General features: G+C 41.3%; 1 pseudogene; it reads left to right on the top strand.

The window, feature by feature from the left end:
- Positions 1-5,147: 5,147 nt before the first annotated feature.
- LOC129037409 (small ubiquitin-related modifier 2-like) lies at positions 5,148-5,435 on the top strand (annotated as a pseudogene).
- The last annotated feature ends 462 nt before the right edge of the window (positions 5,436-5,897 follow it).

The following is a 5,897-nucleotide window of genomic DNA, read 5'->3' as shown; positions in this document are numbered from 1 at the left end:
GGCGAGTGGACTTCCCTTGTCCTTTTCCTTGGAAAACATGTCTCTCTTCATGGGACCTCATTTCCTGGCTTCTCACAGTGCTCAGCCCCTTTCTATTCTTCATCCTAATGTAAACATATATGACGAAAAGACTTTTGAGGAAATAGACTTTTCAAGCTCCTTCTGGCTCTTTAATACTAAAATTTCATATGTAATTAAAAAATAGAACCCAAGGGCTGGGTGTGGTGACTCACTCCTGTAATCCCAGCACTTTGGGAGGTCGAGGCAGGCGGATCACGAGGTCAGGAGTTCGAGACCAGCCTGGCCAATATGGTGAAACCCTGTCTCTACTAAAAATACAAAAATTAGCCGGGCATGGTGGCGTGCGTCTGTAGTCCCAGCTATCCAGGAGGCTGAGGCAGGAGAATCGCTTGAACCCAGGAGGCAGAGGTTGCAGTGAACTGAGATCTCACCACTGCACTCCAGCCTGGGCAACAGAGCAAGACTCCATCTCAAAAAAAAAAAAAAAAAAAGAAAAAAAAGAAAAAAAGAATTGAACCTAGGATTCATAGGGCTTAGTATATTTAGTGAATAGCTCTTATTTACCTTTATAAGTTCTCTTCGTGACTGACTTATTTCTCATTACCTTCATGCTCTTATTTTATTCTGATCTTGAATTAAATAGATGCCGGGGATTTATAAAATAGAGTTATAAGAAATAATTTACAGCCATTAAAGTGGGCATAATTAAAAACCTTAAGACAGTTTCAAGAATACTGTAGAGAACTCCTGTGTTCCCTCCACCTGATTCCCTAATCGTTAGTAACTTACCATATCTGCCTTATTATTCTTTTTCTCTCTGTATAGATACAGATTATTTCTTTTTCCAGAACCATCTGAGAATAAGTTACAGACATGATGCCAATCACCCCTAAATACTTTAGTGTCTGTTTCATAAAAATAAGGATACTCTTCTATGTAATCACAGAATGCCCATGAAAATCGGGAAATTATCATTGATACCATAGCACTTTCTTTTTTTTTTTTTTTTTTTTTTTTGAGATGGAGTTTCACTCTTTTTGCCCGGGCTGGAGTGCAATGGCATGATCTTAGCTCACTGCAACCTCCTTCTCCCAGGTTCAAGCAATTCTCCTGCCTCAGCCTCCCAAGTAGCTGGGATTACAGGTGCCTGCCACCATGCCTGGCTAATTTTTTGTATTTTTAGTAGAGACCGGGTTTCACCATGTTGGCCAGGCTGGTCTCAAACTCCTGACCTCAGATGATCCACCTGCCTCAGCCTCCCAAAGTGCTGGGATTACAGGCATGAGCCACCGTGCCCGGCCACCATAGCACCTTCTAATCCACAAACTTCATTCAAATTTTACTGATTTTTCCCAATAAAGTTATTTACAGATTCAGGATCCAATACAGGATCACGTGTTGCATTTAATTGCCGTGTCTCATTTGTTTCCTTCTATCTGCAACAGTTCCTAGTCTCTTCTTTCTTTCATGACCTGGAATTTTGAAGAGGACAGGTCGGTTATTTTGCAGAAAGTCCATCAGATTGTGTTTGATGTTTCCTCATGATTGGATTTAGGATAATCATTTTGGCAGAAATACTGCAGAAGTGATGTTGTGTTCTTTTTTTTTTTTTTGAGACGGAGTCCCGCACTGTTGCCCAGGCTAGAGTGCAGTGGTGCGATCTCAGCTCACTGCAACCTCCGTCTCCTGGGTTCAAACGATTCTCCTGTCTCAGCCTCCTGAGTAGATGGGATTACAGGCTTGTGCCACCATGCTCAGCTAATTTTTGTATTTTTAGTAGAGATGAGGTTTCACCACGTTGGCCAGGCTGGTCTCTAACTCCTGACCTCAAGTGATCCACCTGCTTCGGCCTCCCAAAGTGCTGGGATTACAGGCATGAGCCACCAAGCTCAGCCAGCTGTGTTCTTCTTAATGCATCATCTCAGAAGGCATATGATGTTGATTTGTCTCATCACTGGTGAAATTAACTGTCATCATTTGGTACGATGATGTCTGCCAGATTTTGCAATGTAAGGTTAGTAAGTATTTTTGTCTTGAGATACTGTGAGACGACATAAAAATATTGTTACTGATAATGCATTTATTTTATTTATTTATTTTTTATTTTTTTGAGACAGAGTTTCACTCTTATTGCCCAGGCTGGAGTGCAATGGTGAATCTTGGCTCACTGCAACCTGTCTCCTGGGTTCAAGCGATTCTCCTGCCTCAGCTTCCCGAGTAGCTGGGATTACAGGCATGTGCCACCATGCCTGGCTAATTTTGTATTTTTCGTAGGGGTTTCTCCATGTTTGTCAGGCTGGTCTTGAACTCCTGACCTCAGGTGATCTGCCCGCCTTGGCCTCCCAGAGTGCTGGGATTACAGGCGTGAGCCACCGTGGCCAGCCTATTTATTTATTTTTTGAGACAGGGTCTTGCTACGTCACCCAGGCTGGAATTCAGTGGTGAGATCATAGCTCACTACAGCTTTGAACTCCTGGGCTCAAGCGATTCTCTTGCCTCAGTCTCCCAAGTAGCTGGGACTACAGGTGCTAGCCACCACATCACACTCAGCTAATTATTTAAGTTAATTTTTTTTTTAGAGATGGGGGTCTCAATGTTGCCTGGACTTTACCTATTTATGTAAGTACCATTTTATTTGTTCTTTCGCCAAAATGATTATTACTGTAAAGGTTATCAAATGATAATCATTGGCTGGGCATGGTAGCTCACACCTGTAATCCCAGCACTTTGGGAGGCTGAGGAGGGCAGTCACTTGAGCTCAGGAGTTTGAGACCAGCCTGGGCAATATGGCAAAACCCTGTCTCCACAAAAAATACAAAAATTAGCCAGGAGCAGTGGCATGTGCTTGTAGTCCCAGCTACTTGGGAGGCTGAGGTGGGAGGATTGCTTAAGCCCAGGAGTTGGAGGTTGCAGTGAGCTATGATTGCGCCACTGCACTCCAGTTTGGGTGACAGAGTGAGACCCAGCCTAAAAAAAAAAAAAAAAGATAATCATTCTTTCTATTATTTCTTCCACATTTATTAGTTGACCTATTGTTAAGGGAAAGCTTTCCCATCCCTCTGCTCTCATTTATTTGTCTATTAATTTTTTGACTTAAAAAATTCTTTTTGTTTATTTTATTATATTTTTTGAGATGGAGTCTCCCTCTGTCATCCAGGAAAAAAAATATATTTTGTTTGTAATTTCTATTTTATGTTGTCAATACTTCTGAGGAATATTTATCTATTAATTGATATTAGTATGGGCTCATAGGTTCCTATTTAATGGGTTATAAGAAATTGCTATAATATGTCATTATTTTGATGCTCAAATTATCCCAGAGTTAGCCAGTGGGAGCCCCTTGGCTGGCTCTTGTGTCATTTTGACACATCCCCATGATCCTTTGAGAATTACCATACTTTATGGTACAATATGTTCTAGGTGTATTATATGCTTTCTCTGCTTTAGCCCCGAAGTCAGCCATTTCTTCAAGGAGTTCTGGTTCCTTTTGAGGAGAATAGTATTTAAAACCAAAATCTTAGTGTCTGGTATGCTCATTGCTGCTGGTATACTCATTGCATCTATGTGTGTGTGTACATGTGTGCATGCACATGTACACATACATGTATTTATACATATACAGTCGTCCTTTGGTACCTGTTGGCAGGATGATTGGTTCTAGGACCTCCCATGCATACCAAAATCCATGGATGCTTAAATTGCTGATATAAAGTGGTATAGTATTTGCATATAACCTATGCACACCCTCCCTTATACTTTAATTCATCTCTGGATGACTTGGAATACCTAATACAATGTAAATGCTCTGTAAATAGTTGTTATACTGTATTGTCTAGGGAATAATTACAAGAAAAAAAGTGTGCATGTTCAGTACAGAGGCAATTTTTTTCTAAACATTTTTCATCCATGGTTGGTTGAATCCACAGATGTGGAACCCACAGATACAGAGGGCTGACTATGTGTGTATCCTTGAAGACTAGGATTTCAACAAATAAATTTTGGGGGAACATAAACATTCAAACCACACCAACCATAAAACTGTTAGAAGAAAACATAGGTATAAATATTTGTGGCCTTAGATTAGGCAATGATTTCTTAGATATAACATCAAAAGTACAAGCAACAAGAGAAAAAATAGGTAAATTAGACTTCATCAAAATTTAAATCTTATGCTTCAAAGGATACCACTAAGAAAATGAAGAGATGCAGACACAAAGAGGGGAACAACAGACACTGGGGCCTATTTAAGGATGGAGGGTGGAAGGAGGGAGAGGATAAGAAAAAGTGTCTGTTGGGTATTAGACCTAGTACCTGGATGATGAAATAATCTGTACATCAAACTCCCATGACATGAGTTTACCTATATAAAAAACCTGCACTGGTACCCCTGAACCTAAAATAAAAATGAAAAACACAAACAAAAATATAACTAGAAAATATCCACTATTGAGACAAAATTATACAAAACCTAAATAAGGCAAGGCATGGTGGCTTATGCCTGTAATTCCATCACTTTGGGAGGCTGAGGCAGGCGGATTGCTTGAGGCCAGGAGTTTGAGACCAGCCTGGGCAACAAGATGAGAACCCATCTACGAAAAATACAAAAATTAGCTGTGCATGGTGGCATACACCTGTAGTCCCAACTACTCAAAAGGCTGAAGCAGAAGGATTGCTTTTGCTTGGGAGCTGGTGGTTGCAGTGAGTTGAGATCATGCCACTGCACTCCAGCCTGGGTGACAGAGCAAGACCCTATCTCAAAAACAAACAAACAAACTAATGAAAAAAAAAAAAAAACCCACACACAAAAAACCAAAAAATGAAACTTCAAAACCAACCCTAAATAAATGGAGGGATATGTCATCTTCATGGATTGGAAAGCACAATTATAAAGATGACAAACCCCTGAATTGACATATGGATTCAATGAAAGCTAAGGTAAAATCCCAGCAGTTTCGTATGAGAATATGTGTTTGGTGAATGTTAAGCTGACTCTAAAATGCATATGGAGCCCTCATCCACCACTGCTGCTTCCTTCTTCTGCTGCTCCTGGGGCTGCTTGTGTGCTCGTTTGGTGTAGACTTGGTGCCTCTTTTGTGAAGCAGCAGCTGAGGAGACTAGTGCTTGCTATGGCTAATGAAAAGCCCAAGGAAGGAGTCAAGAATGAGAACAAGGAACATATTAATTTGAAGGTGTTGGGGCAGGATGGTTCTGTGGTGCAGCTTAAGATTAAGAGGCATACACCATTTAGTAAACTAATGAAAGCCTATTGTGAATGACAGGGATTGTCAATGAAGCAGATTAGATTCTGATTTGACGGGCAACCAATCAATGAAGTAGACACACCTGCACAGTTGGAAATGTGGGATGAAGATAGAATTGATGCGTTCCAGCAGCAGATGGGAGGCGTCTACTGAAAAAGGAAACTGCTTCTTTACTCTGGAACTCTGTTCTTTATTTTATTTATTTATTTTTGAGACAGAGTCTTGCTCTGTTGCCCAGGCTGGAGTGCAGTGGCGTGATCTTGGCTCACCAAAACCTCCGCCTCCCGGGTTCAAGCGATTCTCCTGTCTCAGCCTCCCGAGTAGTTGGGATTACAGGTGCCCACCACCATGCCCGGCTAATTTTTGTATTTTGAATAGAGATGGAGTTTCACCATGTTGGTCAGGCTGGTCTTGAACTCCTGACCTCAGGTGATCCACCCGCCTCGGCCTCCCAAAGTGCTGGGACCACAGGCGTGAGCCACTGTGCCCGGTCAGAACTCTATTCTTTAAAGATCAAGATTACATTCTCAATTAGAAAACTGCAATTTGTTTCCAACACATCCTGACTACTACAGTATAGTTTTCTCTGTTCTTTCATTTCCCCCTTCCCTATTC

Source organism: Pongo pygmaeus, chromosome 4, assembly GCF_028885625.2.
Source record: "Pongo pygmaeus isolate AG05252 chromosome 4, NHGRI_mPonPyg2-v2.0_pri, whole genome shotgun sequence".
In the NCBI taxonomy this organism is placed as follows: Eukaryota; Metazoa; Chordata; class Mammalia; order Primates; family Hominidae; genus Pongo; species Pongo pygmaeus.
This window is presented reverse-complemented; position numbering and strand designations above follow the sequence as displayed.